General features: G+C 47.1%; 1 protein-coding gene across 2 annotated transcripts in view; it reads left to right on the top strand.

The window, feature by feature from the left end:
- Nucleotides 1-17,325, top strand: part of LOC117358112 (serine palmitoyltransferase 3-like) — a 277,511-nt gene that overhangs the window by 181,778 nt on the left and 78,408 nt on the right. The window lies entirely within an intron of this gene.

Below are 17,325 nucleotides of genomic sequence, written 5' to 3'. Positions count from 1 at the left end.
TTCTTTTCCGTTCATATGGAAGGAAGATGGATTAAAATATTTAGGTATTCGGATTAAAAGCAATATGGATGATACAGTAAAAGAAAATGAGAAACTTTTATTAAAAAGAGTTACAGAGTTATGCGAGCAATGGAATCCTCTACATCTCTCTTGGTGGGGAAGAGTTTAAACTATTAAAATGATGATATTGCCTGTGGTTTGTTATCAAATGAGTATGATACCAATTTTTTTCATGGGTCCTTTTATAAAAAGCTTAATGGTATCCTCACAAAATTTCTTTGGCTGGGCAAAATGCCTAGAATTGCTTTAGCATCTCTTCAAAAATCAATTGAGGAGGGTGGGGTAAATTTTCCAAATTTTTATAGGTATCATCAAGCCTATATTTTACGTCAGGGTATGTATTGGATCCTCCCAGAACTCATAGATAATGCCCCGGATTGGCTGTATTTGGAGTGGCATCTCTTTTTTCCTTTAAATTTAGTTCATGTTCCTAGCATTAAAATGCCGAGAAGGTATAAGGATAACAGAATTTTATCTGATACATGGAAAACATTGAGATACATTAGTAACTTAACACCTATTCCAATTAGTAAATCAACGAATCAGTCTTTATGGATAAACTTCAAGATTCAAATTGGCGGATCTAAAATTTTATGGAAGAACTGGATTATTGCAGGTATCCAAACTCTGAATGATGTTATTTCAGATGATAAACTGCTTGAATTTTCACAACTGCAGCTTAGATTTAGTCTTAATAAATCGCAAAGTTTTAAATGGTTGCAGCTGAAGCAGGCTATTCAGGTGGGGTTCCCTGAATGGAAAACATTGAATAATCAGTATAGTCTAGAGTTCCTATGCTTTCAAGCAGACTTCCTGGGACATCAAGCCGCATTGTGGTATAAATTAATATCTGGATATATGAATAAAAAAACAAAAAATGGTCTTAGAGACATTTGAAGCATTGAGATTAAGCAGCAAATTTCTGCATCTCAATGGCCACGAATTTGGTCTTGGAGAATGAGATGTACACTATCAGCATCTATGAGGCAAACTTGGTTCTTTTTGTTGCATAGAGCGTTTTGGACCCCTGTTCGTTTACAAAAGTTAGATAGCTCTAAGTCTAATAAATGCTGGCATTGTAATCTGGAAGCGGGGACACTTAATCATTTAATTTACCATTGTCCCTAACATAGTAACATAGTAGATGACGGCAGATAAAGACCCGAATGGTCCATCCAGTCTGCCCAACCTGATTCAATTTAAATTTTTTAATTTTTTCTTCTTAGCTATTTCTGGGCAAGAATCCAAAGCTTTACCCTGTATTGTGCTTGGGTTCCAACTGCCGAAATCTCTGTTAAGACTTACTCCAGCCCATCTACACCCTCCCAGCCATTGAAGCCATCCCCAGCCCATCCTCCACCAAATGGCCATATACAGACACAGATCGTGCAAGTCTGCCCAGTACTGGCCTTAGTTCAATATTTAATCTTATTTTCTGATTCTAGATCCTTTGTGTTCATCCCACACTTCTTTGAACTCAGCCACAGTTTTACTCTTCACCACCTCTCTCGGGAGCGCATTCCAGGCATCCACCACCCTCTCCGTAAAGTAGAATTTCCTAACATTGCCTTTGAATCTACCACCCCTCAACCTCAAATTATGTCCTCTGGTTTTACCATTTTCCTTTCTCTGAAAAAGATTTTGTTCTACGTTAATACCCTTCAAGTATTTGAACGTCTGAATCATATCTCCCCTGTCTCTCCTTTCCTCTAGGGTATACATATTCAGGGCTTCCAGTCTCTCCTCATACGTCTTCTGGCGCAAGCCTCCTATCATTTTCGTCGCCCTCCTCTGGACCACCTCAAGTCTTCTTACGTCCTTCGCCAGATACGGTCTCCAAAATTGAACACAATACTCCAAGTGGGGCCTTACCAATGACCTGTACAGGGGCATCAACACCTTCTTCCTTCTACTGACTACGCCTCTCTTTATACATCCCAGCATCCTTCTGGCAGCAGCCAATGCCTTGTCACACTGTTTTTTCACCTTTAGATCTTCGGACACTATCACACCAAGGTCCCTCTCCCCGTCCGTGCATATCAGCTTCTCTCCTCCCAGCATATACGGTTCCTTCCTATTAATAATCCCCAAATGCATTACTCTGCATTTCTTTGCATTGAATTTTAGTTGCCAGGCATTAGACCAGGGGTGCCCACACTTTTTGGGCTTGCGAGCTACTTTTAAAATGACCAAGTCAAAATGATCTACCGACAATAAAATTTAAAAAAAACACAAAGCACACTGTACGCAAATGTTAATTATCATTTATATTCTGGGTTTTTTCAGATGACTTTATGCAATGTCACTTCAGTAACAACCATACAAAGATAGACAAATATACCCCCTCCCTTTTTACTAAACCGCAATAGCGGTTTTTAATGCAGGGAGCTGTGCTAAATGCCCTGCGCTGCTCTAGATACTCATATGCTCCCTGCGCTAAAAACCATAGTGCAAAATATAGACAGCAGATATAAATTCTCAAAATGGCCACATTTTGATCATTAAATTGAAAATAAAATCATTTTTCCTACCTTTGTTGTCTGGATATTATTCAAATCTTGTTGGTCCCAGGCTCTGGTTATCTTCTGATAACTTGCTTTCCAGGGTCTCCTTCTTTCTCCGTGCTAACCATCCATCTGCTATTTCTGTCCTCCCCTTTCATTTCCCTTCCCTCCCCTGGAAGTCTGGCATCTTTCCTTTTTTTCATCTCCATCCACAGATCCACCTTTCTCAACTACCCTTTCATTGAGCATCTCTCCCTCCTTCCCCACCACCCCAGGGTCCACCATCTCTCACTTTCTTTTTCCAACTACCCTCCTATCGAGTATCTCTTTCCCCCCTCCACACCATCCCTTGTGTCCAACTTCTCTCCCTTTCTGTTCCTTCCCTCCCTAAATCCACCATCTTTCACCCATTCCTCTGTTTTTAGACCCATTATTTCTTTCCCCCCAAAGTCTGGCATATTCACATCTCTTTGAACCCTCCCTCCGTGTATTTCTACAGCAGGGCCCCAAAGGCTTTCACCCCACCCCTTGAAGGCCTGCCTGTCCTCCTGAAGGTCTGCACCCCCCAAAGGCCTGCACATTCCCCCCTGAAGGCCTGCACATTCCCCCTCTGAAGGCCTGCCCCTGCCCTCCCCCTCTTCCCCCCCGGAAGACCTGCATGTTTCTCCCTGCCCTCCCACATCCTTTGACCTAATTCCTGCAGGGAGCAGCCTGCAGAGAGGATTGCTGGTACTTTAGCAATCTTTGCAGGTTGCCATAGGCCTCAGGAGCTGTCTTCCCTCTGCCCCAATCCTGCCTCTGACTCAGAGGAGAGGCAGGACCACGGCAGAGGGAAGACAGCTCCTGAGGCCAATGGCAACCTGCAAGAATTGCTAAAAGTACCGGGAGGCCAAGGAGAAAGCCGGATGTCAGCCAGCAGCAGCTACTCGCCCGACGGCTACAGCAAGATGTGGGCCAACGGGGCCAAGCCCAAACTCTCCGTGGAGAGCAACAAGGGCAAGCAGTCCTGTGCTGACTACATCAACGTGTCCCCGGCCAGCGGATCCATGACCTGCACCCCTCCTGATTGCTATCTAAACCCGACTCCCTTCCCCGCTCCTTCAAGCATGTCCACTGCTAAAAGGACGAGAGCGCGTTATGCCCCTCTGCTGCCTGCTCTGCGCCGAGGACTCCTCTTCCTTCTCCACCAGCAGCGGCAGCCTGGGAGGGCCTGGAGAGCGGCGGGGACTGAATGAGCTGACTTTTGATTGGCCGGCATTCTTCAAGAGGGGGGGAAAAAACAGAAGGGAAGGGAACCCGGCTCTGCGATCGACTGGGGTTGTTTGAGTGATCGACGTATTGGGCACCCCTGCATTAGACCATTCCTCTAACTTTTGCAGATCCTTTTTCATATTTTCCACTCCCTCTTCGGTGTCTACTCTGTTACAAATCTTGGTATCATCTGCAAAAAGGCACACTTTTCCTTCTAACCCTTCAGCAAGGGTTAGAAGGAAAAGTGTGCCTTTTTGCAGATGATACCAAGATTTGTAACAGAGTAGACACCGAAGAGGGAGTGGAAAATATGAAAAAGGATCTGCAAAAGTTAGAGGAATGGTCTAATGCCTGGCAACTAAAATTCAATGCAAAGAAATTATTTTAGAATTCAATTTGGACTCAAGTAAATTGTCTATTAGAAAACCATGTTGCATTTTCCTATGATACTATTCTGTTTGGCATGGCTTTGAGGAAAAAAAGTCAAATATCAGCACATAATAACAAACTATTATTAATCTTGACTGGGGTTGCTATTCAGCATATTACCAATAACTGGAAAAATTATACTAATCTTAATTATACATTTTGGTGGAATTCGGTATGCCATATTTTTAAGATGGAAAGAGCAATTGCAATACAGAAAGGGAACTATAATAATTTTATAAAGATCTGGGGGCCATTGGAACAATATTGTAAGGAGTAAACATCATTGTCCTTGGATGAATATATGTACACATTGGAGGGTGGGAGTGAGTTTTTCTGGAAATTTCACTATATTATGTGTTTATATTATATTTATGATATAATTGATTAAAATATTTGAAAGAAGGTGGGTGGGACGGGATATAATTTTTATGTTTGTAGAATTATATGAGAATTACAAGTGTTATTGTTGTTACTAATGATATATTCCTGTACACTTGCTGTAAGTTTTCAAAATGAATAAAGAATATTTTTTAAAAAAAGAAATTTTCTAGATTAAAAAAAAAAAAGTAAAACATCTTTTGGCATATCACTTGTGATATAGATATGTTCACATGCACTGTGCGCGGTACATTATAAGTTCATTATTGTCCCCTGAAACTTGGATCCTAGTCGGGACTTTGTTTCATATTTTTTAGATGTTTTACTTTTTTTAATATAATCTTTATTAAATTTTCCAACTATAATTGTGCATACAAATACCGTATTTTCACGTAGATAACGCGCACCCATGTAAAACGCGCACACGGGTATAGCGCGCGGGAAACACAAATCTATGTAAGAAAAATTTAATGTATACCGCGCATGCTAAAACCGCCTCCCGCCTACTCCGAACTGGCATCCTCCCCCCCCCCGCTCGCTTACCCGCGTTTTACAACTTTTTTTTTCAATCCGATCCGGCATCCCCCCAACGAACCGGCATCCTCCCCCCCCCCCCCGCTCGCATCACCCCCCCTCCCCCGCGATCCTACATCCCCCCCAGCACCGCAAAACATGTCTTACCCGATTGGGCATCGGCACCGGCACCAGCACCAATGCACAGGATGTGCCAGTGCCAGTGCTCCGAAGATCTCGGAGAGAGCGAGACCAGAAGGTTTTGAGCATGCGCAAATGCTCAAAGCCTAGTCCAGCCCGGCGCAGGAAGAAGGAGGATCTCTCCTGCACCACACCGCCCAGCCCAGCCCAAACCAACCCAAACCAACGAGGGAGGATCTTCGGGCACTGGCACTGGCACATCCTGTGCATTGGTGCCGGTGCCGATGCCCAATCGGGTAAGACATGTTTTGCGGTGCTGGGGGGGATGTAGGATTGCGGGGGAGGGGGGTGACTCGAGCGGGGGGGAGGATGCCGGTTCGCAGGGGGGATGCCGATCGGATTGAAAAAAAAAAGTTGTAAAACGCGCTCACACGTATAACGCGCACGGTTTGTAAAATCGTGTATAACGCGCGCGTTATATGCGTGAAAATATGGTAATTCATGTACATATAATATTACAAGAAAAGCACAATAAACTTACATATAGTAATAAGCAATTATTTTCACCTACCCTCCCACCTATTAATCAAGAAAATAAATACCCACAAGAAACTATCTAAAAATTCCCCAAAACAATTCCAGTACAAGCCCCACCCCCCTTCCTCCTCCCTTCCTCCCACTCTGGATGTGTATGTTTAAGGTTAGTAAAATAAAGTCAGTTATCATTCCTTACAAAATTTAGGGCTCCTTTTACGAAGGTGCGCTAGTGTTTTTAGCACATGCACAAGATTAGCGCGCGCTAGCCGAAAAATTACCACCTGCTTAAAAGGAGGCGGTAGCGGCTAGCGCACACGCTAAAACCGCTAGCACACCTTTGTAAAAGGAGCCCTTAATCAACGGCTCCCAAACATCAATAAATTTCCTGTACCTTCCCTGCTGTATAGCTATCAGATGTTCCATTTTAAAAGTATAACAAAGGGATTCCCACCAGAAAGTGTAATTTAACCTATCCCAGTTCTTCCAATTCTTCAAAATAAGTTGTATGGCAACCCCTATCATTACAAAGCAAAGTTTGTTATTCCTAGCAGATATTTGACTTTTAGTTCTCATCGGTAGATGTTTTACTTTTAATAAAAGACTCTCCCTTTTTCCTTCTTAATCGGAGTCAAGTTTGACATATGGTTTTTTTTATGTTTTTCATTTTCAATTTTAATTTTTCTTAGACATGTGCCATGGTGTACATATATACATATAAAATTTTTCCATTCTTTGCAATAATTAGTTTCTCACTTTTTCTTTTCATTCTAAGATCCAAGTAGATATTTATCTTGCATTTCTGGATTTTTCACATATTCCATCATTTCCTTTCTAGGCATGTTCAGTTCCTCTGTGCTGTCTATATGAATTTTATACATGTGGAGGGGCATAATAAAAAAAAAAAAAGTCTAAGTCCCTTTTTGGCCTAGGCCATAAAAGCTGAAAGTAGAAGCAGGGAAAATGTCCATACTCAAAAACAAAGTCCAAAAGGAGTTTTTTTAAAAAATAATGGCCTGCCTCTACGTTCAGCTGTTTAAATGCCCAGACCATCATTACGTCTACACTAACAACATATAATCAACCAAAATAAAGCCTAAGTCCCAAACGCTCAACACAAGAGCTTTAGGCGAAGGAGGGACCAGTCCTTCGCCAAAAATCTGGATTCTGTAACCAGTGTATGTCAAAAAGAACACCAATTACAGAATCCACCCTAGAGAGTTGCGCGGGGACAGAAATCCCACCCGTCCCCACCCGTCCCCGCCAAAGTCCCACCCGTCCCCACCCGTCCCCGTGAGGACTCCCACCCGTCCCCACCCGTCCCCGCGAGGAATCCCTCCGTCCCCACCCGTCCCCGCGAGGAATTCCTCCATCCCCGCCCGTCCCCGCGAGGAATCCCCTACGTCCCCGCGAGGAATCCCCTACGTCCCCGCCCGTCCCTATAAACTACAGAAATAGTTATTTCATTTAATTATGCTACTGAATTAAAGGCTCTGGTAGAAACCCATTTAAAAATAAGCAAAAAGACTTTATTAATTTGGAATTAATTTGGAAATATTAATTGGGAAGAATACATACTTTGTAAACGGGTTTCTACCAGAGCCTCTAATGTTTATAAATTTTTATCAACACAACTAATATACTACTTTATCCTTAAGCAAAAAAAAAAAAAAAGAATTTTTTTCCTACCTTTGTTGCCTGGTTTCTGCTTTCTTCATATTCTCATTCAATTCCTTCCATCCACTGCCTCTCTTCTCTCTGTGTCTTCCATTTGCTCTGTTACTGTGCCTCTCCCTTTCTCCCCCCTCCCAAATTGGTCTGGCACCCATATTTTTCCTTCCACTCCCCCCATAGTCTGGCACCTCTGTCTTCTTCCCCTGCCAGGGTCTTCTCCCCATTCCCTCTTCCCCATTTCCTTCCAGTGTCCTTCTCCCCCACCATCTTCCCCATGTCCTGTCAGGCAGCATCCTTCTCCCCCCTCTACCTTCCCCATGTCCTTTCAGCGTCCTTCTCCCCCCTCTGTCTTCCCCATGTCCTTTCAGCGGCCTTCTCCCCCCTCTGTCTTCCCCATATCCTTTCATCGGCCTTCTCCCCCCCTGTTTTCCCCATTTCCTTTCAGTGGCATTCTCCACCCCTTTGTCTTCCCCAGTGCTTTCAGGGTCCTTCACCCCCCTCTGTCTTCAACATGTGCTTTCAGCATCCTTCCCCCCCCTCCTCCCGTTTACCCCATGTCCTTTCAGCGTCCTTCTCCACTCCTTTGTCTTCCCCAGTGCTTTCAGCGGCCTTCTCCCCCCTTAAGCGTCTTTTCTTCTCCACTCCACCTTTCCTCACTCCCTGCCCCTTACCTTTGTGGCGTTTCCGCACCCGACCGACAACAGAACAGGCCCGGTCGGACAAATCTCCCTGTCTTGTAGCCGCGAATCTAAATTACCTTCTTACAGCAGCTGGAGTATTGAAGCTGCTGTAAGAGGTAATTTAGATTCGCGGCTACAGGGCAGGGAGGTTTGTCGGCCGGGCCTGTTGTCGGTCGATCGGGGGACCTGACCGGCTGTGCACATTCTTCGGGGCGGACCGCCCCCTCCCCCCTCTTTCGTTCGCCATTGCCTTCTTCCTATCTGCCCTGCCGCTCACAGCCGACCGGAAGTCTTCCTGATGTCAGCGCTGACGTCGGAGGAAGGGAGGGCTTTGCTTAAGCCCTCCCTCCGACGTCAGCGCTGACATCGGGAAGACTTCCGTTCGGCTGTGTGCTGCGACAGTGCAGGTAAGGAGGAGGAGACTACCCTCGCGGCTCAAATGCAGTGTACTGCGATCCAACCCCGCAGGAACCCCGCGACCCTCGGAGGCGTCCCCACGGGATCCCCGCGACCCTCGGGGGCGTCCCCACGGGATCCCCGCGACCCTAGGGGGCGTCCCCACGGGATCCCCGTGACCCAAAGGGGGAACCCGCGGGTCCCGCGGGATTCCCGTCATCCCCGTTCCCGTGCAGCTCTCTAATCCACCCCCCTTCCTCAGCAACGATCGCAGCAGGAGAGATAGCCAATCTCTCCTGCCACGATCCACCCACCCCCTGGATCAGATAGGAGGGAGCCCAACTCCTCCTGCCCCGGTAATCCAAGACACCCCCCCCCCGACACGATCGGGGCAAGAGGGAACCCAATCCCTCCTGCCCCGACGATCTGTGACCCCCCCGACATGATTGAGGTATGATGGAGCCCAAGCCCTCCTGCCCCAGCGATCCTCCTGACACGATCAGGGCAGGAGGGAGCCCAAGCCTCCTTCACTGCCAAAACACCTACCCCTCCCCCCACTAAAATACAGGCAGGAGGGATCCCCGGTCATCCTGCCCTCGATGCACCCCCCCCACGATTGCTCCCGAAGTCCGCAACCCCCCGAACATACCTTAACAAAGTTGGACGGATGGACGGGTCCCAAGCCCGTCTGTCCGGCACGCCCACCATCCTCAGAATGGCGAGCCTTAGATCCTGATAGGCCCAAATGCCTCAAGCCCCACTCAGAGGTGGGGCCTTAGGTGCCTGATCCAACCGGAATTGGCCCAGTTGCCTTAGGTCCCTGCCTGTATTTTAGTGGGGGTAGGGGGTTCAGCAGGGCAGGAGGGCTTGGGCTCCCTCCTGCCCCGATTGTGTTGTGGGGGTCGCAGGTCGCTGTGCCAGGAGGGCTTGGGCTCCCTCTTGCCCCGATCGTGTCAGGGGTCACCGGGGCAGGAGAGATTGAGCATCTATCCTGCCATGATGGCGATCGCTCCCCCGCCCACAAACTGCGGCACTTCGGGGTGAGGATCGCGATCCTCACCCCGAAGTGCCGCGGTTCGGAGGGGAGGGACAATCGCCTTCACAGCACGGGAGATGAGCCATCTCTCCTGCCATGATGGTTGCGGTGGGGGGTGGGCGGCAGCTGCAATCAGCTCAGTGGCCCCTTTTTTGGGGGCATTTATACCTGTTTTGACTTGGTCTTAGTCAAAACGTATAAGTGCTGACTAGGCAACATGCCTGAACTTTTGGTTATACCTGCTGTACGCCTATTAGAGAATGACACGGTGGCTGTTATCCACGGCTAGCCCGCAAAAATGGTGGGGAAAAAACTGTGTTCACCGTGTCTACGGGGACAAGCCATTCACTGCCCCATGGAGCGGTGAAAGTCCTTGTTCCTGTAGTTAATGGAGGGAACGCGCGTGGTCACCTATCGCACTCCCTCCCTCCTTACTGATCAATGCTGCTGCCGCTGCCCAGTCCCAACATCTCCCTACTCCCTCCCCCTTACCTTTGTGTGCGGCAATTTCTAAACTGCCTTCTTACCGCAGCCGGAGCATTGAAGCTGCATGTGGCTGCCGTAAAGGTCATCTCTGACGCAACCAGAAGTTGCATCAGAGACGACCTTTCCGGCAGCTATATGCAACTTCAACACTCCGGCTGCTGTAAGAAGGCAGTTTAGAAATCGCTGGCCATAAAGGTAAGAGGCAGGGAAGTTTGTTGGCACAGTTGTGCACTGCAAGCAGGAATCACTCCTGCCTGTCGGACCGAGGCCTGTTGTCCGGGGGGGGGGGGGGGGCAGGTACGTGGCGGAAGCGGCTAAGAGGTGTTCTCGCTGCAGGGGGGGGATGAAAGCGCCACAAAGGTAAGGGGCAGGGAGGGAGAAAGGGAGGAAAGATGGGGAGGAGAGGAACAGACGCTGAAGGGAAATGGGGAAGACAGAGTGGGGAGAAGACGCTGAAGGGACATGGGGAAGAGAGATTGGGAGAAGACGCTGAAGGGAAATGGGGAAGAGAGATTGGGAGAAGTCGCTGAAGGGACATGGGGAAGAGAGATTGGGAGAAGACGCTGAAGGGAAATGGGGAAGAGAGATTGGGAGAAGAAGCTGAAGGGAAATGGGGAAGGGAAAGTGGGGAGAAGATGCTGAAGGGAAATGGGGAACAGAGAGTGGGGAGAAGACGCTGAAGGGAAATGGGGAAGAGTGGGGAGAAGACGCTGAAGAGAAATGGAGAAGAAAGAGTGGGGAGAAGATGCTGGCAGGGAAGAAGACAGAGATGCCAGACTATTGGGGGAGCGGAAGAAGATGGGTGCCAGACCAATTTGGGGGGGAGGGAGAGGCACAGTAACAGAGCAAATGGAAGATTCAGAGAGAAGAGAGACAGTAGATGGAAGGAATTGAATGAGAAGATGAGGAAAGCAGAAACCAGACAACAAAGGTAGAAAAAAAAAATTCTATTTATTTATTTTTTTGCTTTAGGATAAAGTAGTATATTAGTTGTGTTGATAAAAATGTATAAACAAAGCCCTACCAGCTGAACATCTCTTTCTCTAGTTCAGCAGCCAGAACTTTGATTTATAAGGAAGGAATAAACTAAATATTGCAGTACTGGACGGGGCGGTGAAGGGGATGGCAGAGACAGGGACGTGGCTGTGAAGGGGACGGCGGGCCGGAGACAGGACGGTGAAGAGGATGTCAGGGACGGGGCGGTGAAGGTAACGGTGGTCTGGGGATGGGGCATTGATGGGGACAGATTTTTTCCCCATGTCATTCTCTAACACCTATGTCAAGGTCGAACCACCTCCCGCCCTTTCCCCTTCTCTAAAAACGCCAAGTACCCATTTAGGCCACTTTTTAGATTTTTTTTTTAATTATAAGCCCCATAATATACTGTTTTTAATAAAGGAATTACTTTTTGCTTTTATTTTTTACACTGGTGTACATATATGTTTATGAACATTTGTTTTTTGTTTTTTATTTCTCTAGTTTATTTTTATTTGCGGTTTAATTTGAAATCTTATCAACCTTGGTAGGTCCCCCAACTATATTTTATCATTTTATCAGTTAGCTTTATTATTTTATCATTTTGTTGTATATATCATCTGTTGTTAGCATATCTTTCCTTTTCTTTATCATTATATTTATCATCATCTCTTTTATTGACACCCCACACATAAGCACTATTATTGTTCTTGCAGTCTTACGATTCACCATTTTTCATTTTGTATTCTTCACTATATGGTAGTCCTACTCACATTTCACTGCTTTTAATCTATCATTATGCTTATTGTTCACATCACATGGAGTGGCACCATTTATTCAGGATTGTCTTCTTCCATTTGTTTTTTCATCATCTTGCATTTGTTTCTCATCACCTTACATTTGTTTATCAGCACACCACATGTCAAGTGTTTATACATTTTTATATCTGTAAATGTATATCTTTAGCTATTTTTATTTCCATTTGTTAGGACCCCTGATGAAGGCGTGTTAATCGAAACACGGACCATGTCGGGTCCCTTGTTTTGTTAAAAGGTGGTAAAGTTAACCAAATTTAATAATAGATACAATAAACCATAGCCTGCATCTTGTACGCTTGTCTACAGTTTTTCCTTGTTTTCCATTAGTTGGTTTTGACATCTCCAGTGCTTCTTTCTGTTGCTTACTCATGGAATTTTTTTTCCAGCCCATGTGTTTTGTAAAACTGTGAAGATGATGATCTCAATAAAAAATGTATTGTAAAAAGTCTTCACAAGTAAATGTGATACATATCATTGACAAGTCCTTGTAGTACACAGTGTTAGTGTTATGGTGTGGACCCGACATAGTCCGTGTTTCGGTTTTAAACAACCTTCTTCCGGGGTCCTTTGAAAGTATATACGCATGTAAGTATGGAGCTAGGGTGAACGAATGTGAGATAAATACATAGTGGTCATATGAAATATAAGACACTGGAAGTGATAAGATCTGATTGGAAGGGTGCAGTGTGAGTGTACAGTATATAATACGAAGAGGCTTGTGAGGTTTAACAAAGTAAACCAGTGATACTGAAAGAATAGACATGCAAAAAAGAAAAATATTAGGATTTGAGGAAGAGCAAGTACAAAATGAAGGCATACCAACAAGGACATGTGAAAGAATCATGAAATGGGTGTAAGGAGTAGTGAAATTATGAAGTGCAGGGGGGAGAATAAACATAATTAAACATACCATTTTGATGTAACCACAAAAAATAGAGATGTTTGAAAATCTCCAAAGCACTGTGTGCTAAAGGGCATACTGTATATATTTTAATATAAACTGGGATTTGGGGGCCCAAAAATGGGGGTCCCGGTTTATATTCGGGCTAGCGTCCAGCACACACCCGCTCCCCTCCCAAACTTATTGCAGGCCTCCGCTGGGCTGCAAGGCTCTGCACCCTGTCCCCCCTCCCTGTCCTGTCCATCTTACCTCCTCTGCCGCTGGATTCCCTGTCACATTCAGTTTCTTCCATTTTTCTGCCTCCATCTCAAATCTATCTTTCCAGCTTTTTCCCTCTTAATCCATATGCATCCTCTCTTCTCTTTTCTCACTTCCCTCTGTCCATGTGAACCACCTCTTTCTTTTTCCCCATCCCTCTGTCCATGTGAGCCACCTCTTCCCCTTCCCTCCGTCCATGTGCCACCATCTCCTTCCTCTCTGCCCCTTCCCTCCATCCATGTGCTACCATCTCCTTCCTCTCCTCTCTGCCCCTTCCAGTCAGCATCTCTTCCTTCTTGCTCCCTCCCCTTTCCCCCTCCCCCCAGCTCCACCAAATGTTCTCCCACCTGGTGGGAACAGGAAGTCCCTGTTGCAGGAAGAGTTCCGGGGCAGGCCGAGGTTAGAAGTCTCCTCTGACGGATACAGCACCGCGGCTGCCATAACATTTAAAACAATAGCGATCCGGGGGGGAGCAGGTGTGGGGAAGTCTGGAGCTGCAGGGCTGGCGTTAGAGGGAGTAAGAGCTGATGGTGCCGCAGAGTCCCACGGGGGGGGGGGGGAAGAGGAAGGAAGAAGAGGAAACGAAGCATAGCAATTTTGGGGGAGCAGGTGTGAGGAAGTCCAGGGCTGCAGAGGAGAGTGTACCCAGCTGGAGGGAGAAGGAAGATGAGGGAGGGAATGAAAGTAGATGCCAGGGCTTGGAGGGAAGGAGGAAGGTATGCCAACATAAGGGAAAAGGAAGGGGGAAATGTCAGAGGATAGAGGGAGAGGGAAAGATGGAAGAAAAGGAAAGGAGAGAGATGCCAAAGAATCAGGGAAGGGAAGATACCAGACTGTGCGATGCGAAGGAAAGAAAGGAGAAGAGAGAGATGCCAGAGCATAGGGGATGGGGTGGTGACAGAGAGAAAAAAATGGAGAGGTGGCAGAGCTGAAATCAATCATGTACAAAGGAGAGAAGGGGCACAGGATAGATAGTTATGAAAGGAGCATAGAAAGCAGGAAGATGTATGTAAGAGAGAGAAGGCAGACATTGGATGGAAAGGGCAGAGAGGGCAGTGACTGGAAGGGGCGAGACAGAAGGTGAACAGTAGTTGGAAGGGGTAGAGAGAGGGACAGACACTGAATGGAAGTGTGGGGGAGAGGGGGAGCAGACACTGGAAGGAAGTGGAGAGGAGAAAGAAAAAAAGACACATGCTGGATTGAGGGACGAGGATAGAGTTATATACTGGAAGGGTAAGTGAAAGAGGTGGCAAGCTATAGGTAGACACAGTGAAAGAGGGAAAGTGAGGACTGAATAATAAAAAACAATTTAGAAAGAGACAGAAAATAAATTGAGAAGGAAGACAAGGGAAGAACAGGAGGAATGGAACGGAGAGAGAGATACCAGAGCAGGGGGGAAGGGGAGGGGACAGATACCAGACCTAGGAGGAGGAAAAGAGGAAGGAGACAGATACTGGATCTGAGGGGAAAAAAGGAGGAGATATGCTAAAATCTGCTGGGAGGGAGGAAGGAAAGAAGGAGAGAAAGAGGTAGAGAAAGGGAGGGGGTGTTGTAAGCAGATTAGAAAGACTACAGAGAGAAAGGCCTGGACGAAGGGGAAAGACAGGAGGAAGATGCAGGACTATGGGAGGTTCAGAGAGAGAGGGAGGGAGAGAGAGGGAGACCTGGAACAACGGTACAAAGGAGAACTGACACTGGATCTGGGGAGGGTAATAAAGGGAAAAGAGAGAGAGACCTGGACCCAAAAGGGATAGAGCTGGATTGTGAAAGAAATGTTAGATGCAAAAGAAAGAAGGGAAGAAAGATTGGATGCACAGTCAGAAGAAGGAAGTGCAGCCAAGAGACTCATGAAATCACCAGACAACAAAGGTAGGAAAAATGATTTTATTTTCAATTTAGTGATCAAAATGTGTCTGTTTTGAGAATTTATATCTGCTGTCTATATTTTGCACTATATGTGTCTATTTTTCTATAGTTACTGAAGTGACATTGCATATTTTAAAGTAATCTGTTTGACATTTTTGAAAAAAATCCCTGAAACTCGTAAATGATAATTAACATTTTCCCTGAATACCATGTGCTTTGTGGTTTTTTAAATATATTTTATGTTTACTATTATGAATTAATAAGATATTGTGTGTACATGAAAATGAATGAAAGAAATTGGGGGCAGGGCTGGGGATGGGGCTAGGGCGGAACTGAATATTAATAGATGTACCATTTTGATGAAAAAAATAAATGGTCACATTAGTCTTACCTCCCCACTGCTGCTGCTAATCGCCGACAAGAAATCTTCTTTCCGACATCAATTCTGACATCAGAGAGGATGTTCTGGGCCAGCCAATCACTGCCTGGCTGGCCCGGAACATCCTCTCCGACGTCAGAATTGACGTCAGAAAGAAGACTTCTTGTCGGCGATTAGCAGCAACGGGGAGGTAAGACTGCAGCGGTGCGGACCGGGGGAAAGGAAGGAGAGGCTTTTTTTTTTTTCTGCAGCAGGGAGGGAAGGATGTAGGCAGGCAAGCTTGCTGGCTTTAGCACAGCAGGGAGGGAGGGAGATAGATAGATAGGTAGGCAGGCAGGCAGGCTGGCTGGCTTTGGGGGTGGAAAAAATCTGGAAGGCACTGGGGGCACTAAGGACACCGGACGGAAGCACTGGGGGCACTATGGACACAGGACGGAGGCACTGGGGGCACTATGGACACAGGATGGAGGCACTATGGACACAGGATGGAGGCACTGGGGGCACTATGGACACGGGATGGAGGCACTGGGGGCACTGGACACAGGACAGAGGCACTGGGGGCACTATGGACACGGGAAGGATGCACTGGGGGTACTATGGACACGGGAAGGATGCACTGGGGGCACTATGGACACAGGACGGAGGCACTGGGGGCACTATGGACACAGGATGGAGGCACTATGGACACGGTAAGGGAGGCACTGGGGGCACTATGGACACAGGACGGGGGCACTGGACACAGGACAGAGGCACTGGGGGCACTATGGACTTGGGAAGGATGCACTGGGGGCACTATGGACACGGGAAGGATGCACTGGGGGCACTATGGACACAGGACGGAGGCACTGGGGGCACTATGGACACGGGACGGGGGTACTATGGACACGGGAAGGGGGCACTATGGACACAGGACGGAGGCACTGGGGGCACTAAGGACATGGGAAGGAGGCACTGGGGGCACTAAGGACACAGTACGGAGGCACTGGGGGCACAAAGTACATGGGAAGGTGGCACTGGGGGCACTAAGAACATGGGAAGGAAGGAGAGAGGGAGGGAATAGAAAGGGACAATTGTTGGGCCTGAGTGCAGAAAGAAAGAAATGAAAGAAAGGATACACAGTCAATTAATAGATGTTCCCTTTTGAAGAAAAAAATAAATGGTCACCTTACATCTGACTTACTTTCTCTGCAGCAGAGTCGGCAGCCGCGCAGAGGTGCAGGAAGGTCCCCCGATGACTCATCTGCTGGCTCTGCTCCGGAAGAAGTAAGTTACGTTGGAGGGGGTGGACCCGGCAGACGCAGTCATTGCGGGACATTGCCGCAACTCCATGCGTCTGCTGGGTCCACCCCCTCTGATGTAACTTACTTCTTCTGGAGCAGAGCCAGCAGACGAGTCATCATGGGACCTTCCAGCATGCGGCTGCTGAGTCCGCTCCAGAGCAAGTACGTTGGAGTGGGGTGGACTGGCAGCTACAGTCATCGCGGGACCTTGCTGCATGAAAGGAGAGAAAGGAGCAGGACTGCTGGAATGGAAGAGGGGTGGAGGGAAAGAAAGGGGGCAGGGTGATATGGAAGGGTGGTGCTGATGGAATTGATGTACAGAGAAAGGGGAGAGACATAAGGGGGAAGGATATTGGAGGGAAAGAAAGGGGGCAGATGCTGATTGAAGAGAGGTGGATGAAGAGAGAAAGGGCAGACATTGGATGGTAGTGGGGAGCCTATGCTGGATGGAAGTGCAGATGGGAGAGATAGGGGAGAAAATGCATGAAGGAAATGGGAGGAGAGAAAGAGAGTAGCAGACGCTGGATGGAAGTGGACAGAGAGAGGAGAAGGTACTAGATGGAAGGGTTGGAGAAAGAGGGTACATGATGGAAGGAGGGGATAAATAAAAGGAGGGCACATGATGGGGAGAAAAGGATTGAGTTAGGGAAACACTGGAGAGGTGAGGGAAAGAGGTGGCAAGCTTTAGGTAGGCAGTAAAAAAGGACATTGATGAGAGGGTAGTAAGAACGTAATCTAGATAGATGCAGAAAATAAATTGAAAAGG

The sequence above is a fragment of the Geotrypetes seraphini genome, chromosome 3 (assembly GCF_902459505.1).
Source record: "Geotrypetes seraphini chromosome 3, aGeoSer1.1, whole genome shotgun sequence".
NCBI lineage: Eukaryota > Metazoa > Chordata > Amphibia > Gymnophiona > Dermophiidae > Geotrypetes > Geotrypetes seraphini.
This window is presented reverse-complemented; position numbering and strand designations above follow the sequence as displayed.